Here is a 10,563-nt window from a genome sequence, read left to right as displayed (position 1 = left end):
GAAGGAGCAGGAGAATGAGACGGAGGGCTAGGAGGGTGTGGGGAGGCGGAGGTAGATAAAAGACAGATGTAAGTTATGGGAAGAGAGAAGTAATATCTGAAAGAAAGATTCATGGAAGAGAGAGCAGTGAGAAAGGATGAGAGAGATATGGAAAGAGCCAGGAAAAGAAATCAGGAGGGAAAGAGAGGAAGCACAAGATGAAAGCAGAGATGAGGCTAAGAGGAATATGACAGGGGGAAAAGAAAAAGCATAGACCCTTACACAAGGCAGAAAAGCATTTCAGCATCACCCACCAAGTACAGGTCCCAGTGGGGCTGCACTCGACCCTTCTCATCGCTCTGGTTTGTTGTGAGGCCTGGGAAGGTCTGTGTCCAAGGATGGAGGAGCAGGAGAGGAAGAAATTAAGGGGTGAGAGAAAAAGAAAGGCGGGACGGAGAGGAGATGAAGAGCACAGAGAGAAAAACGGAAGAGAGAGCAGAGGGAATGAGGTGAAAAGGCGAGAGACCCAGGTGTTAGAGACAAATGCAGAGGGGAGGAAGAGGAGAGATACAAGTTGAACCTGGAGAAAACTGATACAAGGAAAGTAGAACACTGTGTTGAGGAAAAACAACTCTGGTAACAAGGGCAGGTGGGAAACCCACTGGTTCTCTACCAGGGAGCATGCGCCTGACAAGAAGGACATATTGCAACTGCCCCCGGAGGGGAATGATTCTGTTTCCTGTGAATCCCCATACGCTGTGCTCTAGGGTTTTAGATAGTAACCCAGAGATTTTTCTAGAAAGGAGTTTGTTTTGAGTGGAAAAAGCACACAGGCAGGAAGGTGTGGCTGGGAGTTGGGAGGAGGCTGCAGACTGAGTGTCTATAGTTTGTGCTTTTATCTCTCTTGTGGAGGCTAAGAACTTAACAAGTAGTTTGAGGCTTCCTGTTCCTATTTTACACTTTCATTTTTTGTATTTTTGGCTGGTGTGGGTGTGTTTGCCAGAACAGGGTCCAGAAACCACATCTGGCATATTGGAGATTCTTTTGCTGAGAAAGACAAACTTATCCAGTTCAGGAAGCAGGAGTCATCTTTGGGAAGTTGGAGGATAGTACTACATTAAGAGTACCCTTCAGGGGCACCGAAGGAGAGAGAGCAAGGACAGAGTAGATCATCCCCTTTTAAAGTATAGATACCAGGGACTGACCAGAGGAGGAGGGGAGTCCTGGGACCATATGCCCATAGAAGTCATTCCAACTTAATCCTGACAAGGACTTTACAAATGTTTTAGGGCGATTGCTACACTGTAACTCAACAGAGGTTTTGTCTTCCTTATGGATTAGTCTCCCAGCACTGTACATCACTTAGTACTTCTTTTTTTTTTCAGTAACTTGGATTTCTTTGAGCACCAAAGTGAGAGTGATTGATTGTGTGAGACTGGTGCTATGACCCAATGCTCAAGGGCCTGGGAGAGAGCTCTCCCTCCCCCTTGATTTGGAAGGAACGTAAGAGCTGCACTGGGATGCATCAGATCGCTGGAGCTCTGGAGTGACTGCTCATCAGTGCAAGGACATGGGAGGTGGGGCTTGAGGTAGAACACCTCCCCTTCTGACACACACACTCTCACTCACTCACTCTCTCTCTCTCCGAAGGAAAGTGGACTTGTAAGATTCTCCCCTAATAACTTGTGCTTGTGTCCCATCCACACCAAATCTCCAGCACATCAAAGGACTTATTTTGGGATTCATGCATATGCATGGACACCAGCATCCCAGGAAGTAGGCTAAAGTTGTCCTGTATTACTGCACGCAACTTCTCATTTTCAGATTAGAGATTGGAAAAAGTGCCTTTGGAAAGTATTAATATAACTACATATTTGGTTTAAAGCATATGTGTAAGAATTAACAGGCAGTATTGCTAGTTTAGTTAGTTCCATGTGCAACTAACATGCACCGAATGTTATTTTTACATTTTTCAGCGCAAGGCTGGAAAGGGTTATTTACTGTGATGACATCCCTTCAACTGTATCTCCTCCTAATACAGCACCTAGAGCAGGGGTGGCCAACTTTGGTCCTCGAAGGCCACAAACAAGCCTGTTTTCAGGATATCCAGGATGAACATGCATGAGATAGATTTGCTTACAATGGAGGCAATGCATGCAAATCTGTCACAAGCATGTTCGTCGTGGATATCCTGATCTTTTTGTGGCACTCCAGGAACAGAGTGGGCCACCCCTGACCTAGAATCCAAAATACAAACTTGGATCACTTGCTCATCAAGAAAGAAAGAAACTTTCAGAGCTTCAGACCCCATCCGTCTTATTTCATTTAACTAACCCACAGACTAATCTGTGTTTAATAAGCTGCTAGTGCTAGCACAAGGCAGCTCCTGCTTAAACTTGCCCCACCACTGCGTTTAGAAATGGATGTATGCTGGAAAGGTACAGAATGAATCGTCTTCAGCCTCTTTGGAAAAGGCATGTGAAAGCGGTTTCAGATCTCTTCCTGGAGAAGGTTAAATGAGGACCCCGGACTAGGTTATTAAACCTAATCAGAAGGAGTAATAAAGACTGAGCTTCTTGCTGGGGGAATGTTTCTGGCTTCCTCCTGGTGTGGAGCAGATCTCGAGGAGGCCGGCAGGGGAGGAGGAGCAGGAAGTGGAGCCAGGCCGGGCGAGAGGCGTCCTGCGTCTTTTCAGGTCGTTTCTGAAGGGCTCATGGCTTTCCGAGGAAACAGCCCCGCCAGCTGAGATCGGCGCCGGCAGGTACGGGATTCAAACTGCCTGCTGCTGAACGAGCCACCTTCGAGAGGTGCTGGCCGATGTGACTTTGTTTTCTTTTTTTTTGGGGAGGGGGGAGCCTTCGTGTAACCACTAACTGCTGCTAAACTTTTCGACAGCGCTGCAAGTTGTTCGCAGCGCTGTACAGACCCAGGGACGAGGCAGTGCCTGCTCCGCGGAGCTTACGCTGTAGTCGATTAGATGCCCCCTACATGACTGCTTGGAGGGGAGCCAGTTCGTATCAAGGATTAGGATGATTGGATAATATTTACAAGTATTAGTAATTTTTCCTTAAAGATGATTCTTAAATCTTTTTTTTTTCTTAAAGAAGTTTGCTAACTGTATATTTAAAGCTATGTACATCCACCTTCTTTATTTTGTATTTTCCCAGAGTTTGGGAAGTTGGAGGAGATAAATACTTGGATAGCATATAGAGCTTGAGAGTAACTGAAGTTTTCCTTGCAGTGTCGTCAACATTTTGCCACTGACCTTTTGCAGTCAAATCAGAGAAAACCCCCAAAGGAGCTAGAATGGGTTTCAGCCAGTTCTCTGGACAGCATTGCCACAGGGCGAAGTGACGGGAATCACAATACCGGGAACAGGTAACTGAGAGTATTCACCTTTGGTATACAAAGTCCAGGCTGAAGATTAAAGATGCAGTAGTTATTAGTTAATAGCAAACTGTAGGGCTTTCAGAAAGGCATGAATCTCCTCCATTAGCCATTAAGCAAAGTCAAGAAATGCATTCTTGACTTTCCAGAGCCTGGCATTATTTATGCACTGATTATTAGCAAACCATTTGAAGCTTAGTTGTTGCAGCTGCTGCTTCAAGTTTAATAAAGAATGGATAAGGGTACAAGAGATCAGCCAGGTGGATAACTGTAAAGTTTTATTATAATACATTAGCTTTTAAAAAGCTGTACAAAGCACCCTATTGAACCTTGTTAGCAGCTGCTGTGATTATTAGCTTTGAGTCCATATTTGTAACCAAATACATACACATCTGTTCCACATGTTGCGCAAAAGAAGTTCCTTTCCTATCCCATATGCATGAGTAAGAAGGCGAGGTCGACTGTCTAGTGCAGAAATGGTGAACTCCCATCTGCAAGGACCACAAAGAGGTCTGGGGCTGGTTGTCAGCATTTCCACAATGAATATTCATGGCTGTATTTGCATACATTTGATCCAAACCAACTTAATTTGCATAGTTTGACTGTTTTTGTGGTACTTGAAAGCCATCCTTCACTATCACAGATCTAAGGATCAGAACATAGAGCAGGGTCCTCCTCCTCCTATCCCACTACTTTCCAAAATGGTCCTTCCGTGTTTACTAATGAGGATGTTGGGGAGATACCAGTTCCGGAGAAGGTTTTCATGGGCGATGAGTCAGACGAACTGAACGAAATCACTGTGAACCTGGAAGATGTAATAGGCCAGATTGACAAACTAAAGAGCAGCAAATCACCTGGACCAGATGGTATGCATTCTAGGGTATTGAAGGAACTAAAAAATGAAATTTCTGATCTATTAGTTAAAATTTGAAACCTATCATTAAAATCATCCATTGTACCTTGTTCAGTTCGAAGTTAACAGTCTGCTTGCGAGTTAGCAATCTGTTATTGATCTGATGCCTGATGGGAGGAGCAATCAGATAGTAGTTAGCACTCTGTTCGAGAACTGTAATTATATATGAGAGTTGAGGGTGGATCCTTGGACCGGTGGCAGATGACCACGCCCCTGGGGGATGATCCCGAGAGGGACCACCAGTCAGGCTCAAAGTTAGGAGACAAACACACACTAGTTCTTTTATTAGACAGTATATTGAACCACCAGAGTGGCTGTAGTCCCTCAGATACTGGAAGAGCGATCCCTGGAGGCTGAGCTGAAGAGAGACAGAGATATAGTGAGTAGGCAGGTTATGCAGATGGTAACACTCACACAATGTCCCAATGAAGCCCATGAGCTTCATTGGGACATTGTGTGTCCCAATGAAGCTCATGGGCCCTCGAAGAGCAAGTACCTGGTTCCAGGGAAAGCTCAGAGAGAATGATGGTAACTCACTGATGTAGCTGATATGGTATGTAGTGAAGACTTCAGGCAGAGGAGTATACGAAGCAAGTCTGGGATCAGGGCCCTCGAGCGAGTACCGATTCCAGACTGTCACCTGAAAAACAAAGAGAGAGCGAGGCCCCCGAGGAGCAGGTACCTCTGGTAAGTCCGAGGAGGCAGAGTAGCTTAGACAAAGAGAGTCCATTGTCAATCCTTGCTAACTCGAAGTGTTAGCAAATTCCAAGACCTTAAATATCCGTCATGGGTGACGTCATCTTCGGGGGACGCCCCTGAGGTTCGCGCCAATGCCGGTACTTCAATCAGGGCCACGCCGCGCGTGCGCCCCTAGGCCTCCAGGAAACATGGTGGTTGCAGCATTGAGCCTGTCCGGGAACGCCCGAGGACAAGTGGCAGGAGAACGCCATGGCAGCCACTCTTCCCACGGACGGAGAGGGAGGCGCCAGAGAGGTAAGGAGGGCGTTGGGCACCGACAGACACAACATACCTGAAGAATGGAGGGTGGCCAATGTAACCCCAATATTTAAAAAAGGCTCCAAGGGCAATCTGAGAAACTATAGACCAGTGAGCCTGACTTCACAGCCGAGAAAAATAGTGGAAACTATTCTCAAGATCAAAATCGTAGAGCATATCGAAAGACATGATTTAATGGAACATAGTCAACATGGATTTACCCAAGGGAAATCTTGCCTAACAAATCTGCTTCATTTTTTTGAAGGGATTAATAAACGTGGATAAAGGTGAACCGGTAGATGTAGTGTATTTGGATTTTCAGAAGGCGTTTGACAAAGTCCCTCATGAGAGGCTTCTAAGAAAACTAAAAAATCATGGGATAGGAGGCGATGTCCTTTCGTGGATTACAAACTGGTTAAAAGACAGGAAACAGAGAGTAGGATTAAATGGTCAATTTTCTCAGTGGAAAAGGGTAAACAGTGGAGTGCCTCAGGGATCTGTACTTGGACCGGTGCTTTTCAATATATATATAAATGATCTGGAAAGGAATACGACAAGTGAGGATATCAAATTTGTGGATGATACAAAATTATTCAGAGTAGTTAAATCATAAGCGGATTGTGATACATTACAGGAGGATCTTGCAAGACTGGAAGATTGGGCATCCAAATGGCAGATGAAATTTAATGTGGACAAGTGCATGGTGTTGCATATAGGGAAAATAAACCTTGCTGTAGTTACACAATGTTAGGTTCCATATTAGGAGCTACCATCCAGGAAAAAAGATCTAGGCATCATAGTGGAAAATACTTTAAAATTGTCGGCTCAGTATGGTGAAACCACACCTTGAATTCTGTGTACAATTCTGGTTGCTGCATCTCAAAAAAGATATAGTTGCGATGGAGAAGGTACAGAGAAGGTCAACCAAAATGATAAAGGGGATGAAACAGCTCCCCTATGAGGAAAGGCTGAAGAGGTTACGGCTGTTCAACTTGGAGAAGAGACAGCTGAGGGGGGATATAATAGAGGTCTTTAGGATCATGAGAGGTCTTGAATGAGTAGATATGAATCGGTTATTTACACTTTCGAATAATAGAAGGACTAGGGGGCATTCCATGAAGTTAGCAAGTAGCACATTTAAGACTAATCGGAGAAAATTCATTTTCACTCAATGCACAATAAAGCTCTGGAATTTGTTGCCAGAGGATGTGGTTAGTGCAGTTAGTGTAGCTGGCTTTAAAAAAGGTTTGGATAAGTTCTTGGAGGAGAAGCCAATTAACTGCTATTAATCAAGTTGACTTAGGGAATAGCCACTGCTATTAATTGCATCAGTAGCATGGGATCTTCTTAGTGTTTGGGTACATACCAGGTTCTTGTGGCCTGATTTGGCCTCTGTTGGAAACAGGATGCTGGGCTTGATGGACCCTTGGTCTGACCCAGCATGGCAATTTCTTATGTTCTTATGAGGCACAGCCAGCCAAGTCTGGTTTTCAGGATATCAATTAACGTACGTAAATTGTTTTAGCATATGGAGATTTCTAATTGATATTAATTGTGGATATTCTGCAAACCAGACTTGGCTGGATGGCGCCTGAAGGACTGATTTGGGATTGAGAGGAAGGAAGTCCTGCTCCATGTTTTGCCTACTAGACCAAGGACAGTGAACGATGACTCTTGAATGTCACAAACAGGCCTGGTTTTCAGGATAAGCCACAATGAATATGCATGAAAGGTATTTGCAGGGCCAGGGCAGCACCTTGCGAAGGGGGAGGGGCCTTGATCCTGGATCTCCTCTTCCCTTCCCTCCCTCTTGCCAGCCTAAGGAGACTGCTGCTTTATGATGCATCTCCCTCCTCCTTGGCTGGCTTTCTCTCTGAAATCTGAATGCAGCTTGGCCCTATAGACTTGCAGGACCTGCCAGCACTACAAGTTCAAATCTCAGAGTAAAGCCAGCAGTGGAGGCAAACACGGGTAAGAGGTGAGGAGATGAAGGAGGACTGAAAGATTTGCACAGTTGAGGGGGGGAGGAGGAGAAGAGGGGCAGGTTGAAAGAGGTGTGGTGGGGAGGCAATGAGAGACCGGACCATGCAGGGAAGAAGGGACAAGTAGAGCATTGTGCAAAATTTGTTTTGGTGTGCTGCAAGGTCAAGCAAACTTGAGTGTGCCAGCAGCGCTCTAGTCTAGGGGAGCTCCTGCAGAAAAATTCTTCTCTAATGCCTGAAGGCCAGAACTGCTTCACATGTTACTTCTGGGCCTCCTTTTCCTTTCACTATAAATAGAAACTAGGTCTGACCATATAATATGTGAAAAAAAAAAAGACTTTGAATAAAAACGGCAGGCTTTTAATCCCACTTCGGCCATTGGTTTGCCCTGTGATGCTGGACCAGTCATCTTCCTGCATGTCTCGTTACCCGCCGGTGACTGGGTAATAATCATTGTTCTTTCATCCCTCCCCTTCAGAAGCTGTGCAGCAGGCAAGTAAAAAAAAAAAAAAAAAAAGATCTTTTATGCCAGTGGTACACTGCTGCAGCCCTCAAGAGCTGCAAACAGCTCATGATAACCAGGATGAATGTTCATGAGATGCATTTGATTTTAGAAACAGGTTAGTGTGCGTAGCTTGGTTACCATGATGGCCAGGATCATTCATGGCCATCCAGGAGGACTGGTGTTGTGTGCTCCTGCTCTATGCCAGTCCTTGGTGCAAGAGCCTCTGACATCTCCAGGTGTAGCCAGTTTCAACTCTGAGCGAAAAAGTGGAGTGCTAGAAAAGCACTGAGGGTATAGGAACGAGAGACCGTACAAAGGAACAGACAGGCTGATGCAATAAGACGCATGATAAAATGGGCACTTGGGCGCTCACATTGAGCGCCCATTTTCCTAATGCATGCACAACCACCTCCTGGGCGCTCGATGCTACATTAACAAGAGCTGCTGTGTTTAAAAAGGACGTGCTAGGGAGAAATTATGCGTCCCTTGCGCTCAAATGCGTCGGGCACCCAGGAGATGTGACTGTGCGTCCACAACTGCAACGGGCACTCGATAGGAGCATCCATTTCATCCCGCCTCAATTGATTTACACACACAATATACACCCTCAATAGCAAGGGGCGAAATTGGCCTGAAGTGTATATATTATGCGTCCACATTTTTTTTTTTTTTAATCCATTACGTTTGTTTTTTAAATTATTAATCAGTGCAAGCAGTAGATCTACTGTTGTCTGTGGTTCCTCCTCCACAGAGGAGGAACCACAGACAGTACTTTTGATTTTGAACCACAGAGATCAGTATTTTTGATTTTCTCAGGAGCCCTTGACTCACCGTATGACTTAACACCAGCTCTGGAGCTGGAGTTAAATTTACCTCTTTAAAAAAATTGTGCATTGGGTGGCTGGGGATTTACTGCATCAGGGGGTAATAGCTAATAGCCTCGACTACATGGAATTTACACGGGATGAGCGCTATCAGCTACGCAGTTATTTGGGCGCGCATTTTGAATGCACTGATCCCTTCATTGCATTGGGTGTTAGTCTAGCGCGTCCAAAACGCTCGTTAACCTGTGCGCTAGGCTGGATGCACTTTATTGCATTGGCCCCTGAGTGTCCAAACCAGGGCTTCATTTGTAGACAAAAAAGAAGCAGAACTGTGGGGGGGGGGGGGGAGGCAGAGTGGGAAGAGCGGTGGCAGGGCAGTGTGTGACCTAAGTGTGTTGGGAGTGAAAGGCCAGGACCGGGGCTGGGTGCAAATTCTCTCACAAACACAAACACACCCTCACATGTGTATATGTGAACCTTCCTCCTCCATATCCCAGTGATCCATCATCCCCAGCCCACACCAGGGCTCGCCCTCCAGCCATTCTTTGTCCACCAATGCTCAGTAAGCACTGGTGGATGAAGGACAACGAGGGGATTGAACACTTTTGCGGGCTGCGGATGGAGGGTCACCGAGGTAAAGAGGGTAGAGAAAATGGGCCCTTTCTCTCTGCCCTACTCTCTGCCCTGATGATCCTGGTTCTCCATCTCAAGCCCCCACTTCATCCCCCGTGCTTTCTCCAGTGGTCCTTATCTTCCCCCCCCCCCCCCCCCCCCAATCCCTGGTGGCTCCTTTGCTCTCCTTCCCCCAATGGTCACTAATTCCCCTCTTCCAGAAAATTATCCTCCCCAGCACCTCTGCTCCTCTCCCTCCTTGGCCAGTAAGCTACAGGCCTCCTTTTTGAACTGGACTCAGCAGGCTATCTTCTGACATGGGGTGGGTACAGATTGGCATGTACCACCCTCTCTCTAAGGATAGGTAGGGGAAAATCTGGAATTCAAAAGTTCACCCTGCTCTTTGCCTCCTCGGGGAGAAGTAAGGGAGCAGTACCATTTTCTCACTCACTCACTCTCTCCCTCCCCCAACCACACACCCTCTTATCCCTACCCCTCCCTCATTCACTTTTCCCCACCCCTCCAATCACTTCACGCACAGTCCCCTGTGATCCCCTTACTCACCCCCGCAACCTTGATCCCCTCATGCACTCTCTCCCCCATGCAGCGCGTAGCCCCACCAATCCCCTCAACTCGCCCTTCTCACCCTCTCTCACTCTCACCCTTTCTCTCGCTCTGCTTTGCTCCACTTTCTTTATGCACTCTCTCGCATCCCTCCCCAACCAGTACCACATCCCTTCCCTCACTCATTTATTTATTTGAAAGTTTTTCTATTCCGCATACATCCTATTGCTTGGAGCAGATTACAGTAAAAACATACAAATCAATAAAACAAATAATTATACATGTAACAAAATAAAATACATAAATCCAAAGAATCAATAAAATAAATGCAGAAATGTCTGTCTTTAACTGCTTTCAAAAACCATTCTAAATAATTATTTTTAGGGCTTTTTTTGAATGTTTTGCTGCATGTAATTACACTTAGTTGTTCTGGAAGCGAGTTCCAAATTGCCGGTGCTGTTACTGAAAAGACTCCCTGGTGATGCTGAGCCGTGCTACTCTGATGGTATCTCGAAAAGATTCTTATTTTTGGATCTTGTCCCTTCCCCTTTCTCTACTGTCATCACCTGCAGCAAAGGCAGTAGGGCCCACGAATCCAGCACGGTAAGCAGCAACTGACAAGGAAGATGACACACCCAGTAGTGGCAGAAGCAGTGGGGTTGTCAGGCGGTCACCTCATGTCCCTTTGACCTTGGCCATTATCCCTCAGGTCCTCCTCAGTTGTGCCAGGAAATTGCACACAAATCAAGGCCTTGTGGCTGCCCCAAGACACTCTGCTTGTCTTCCTCTGGGACCTGGGGG

General features: G+C 46.1%; 1 protein-coding gene across 6 annotated transcripts in view; it reads left to right on the top strand.

Moving 5' to 3' along the window:
- The first annotated feature begins 2,390 nt into the window (after positions 1 to 2,390).
- TBC1D2 (TBC1 domain family member 2) overlaps positions 2,391 to 10,563 on the top strand; it is a 135,525-nt gene continuing 127,352 nt past the window's right edge. For 4 of the 6 annotated variants that reach the window (XM_029603935.1, XM_029603925.1, XM_029603889.1 and 1 more), the window contains exons 1-2: positions 2,391 to 2,740; positions 3,221 to 3,357. The gene's annotated coding sequence lies outside the window, so the exon portion shown is untranslated. Of the gene's footprint in view, positions 2,787 to 3,220; positions 3,358 to 10,563 lie in introns of all 6 variants that reach the window. The other 2 variants (XM_029603898.1, XM_029603916.1) reach the window with 2 other exon arrangements.

The sequence above is a fragment of the Rhinatrema bivittatum genome, chromosome 1, assembly GCF_901001135.1.
Source record: "Rhinatrema bivittatum chromosome 1, aRhiBiv1.1, whole genome shotgun sequence".
Taxonomy (NCBI): Eukaryota; Metazoa; Chordata; class Amphibia; order Gymnophiona; family Rhinatrematidae; genus Rhinatrema; species Rhinatrema bivittatum.
This window is presented reverse-complemented; position numbering and strand designations above follow the sequence as displayed.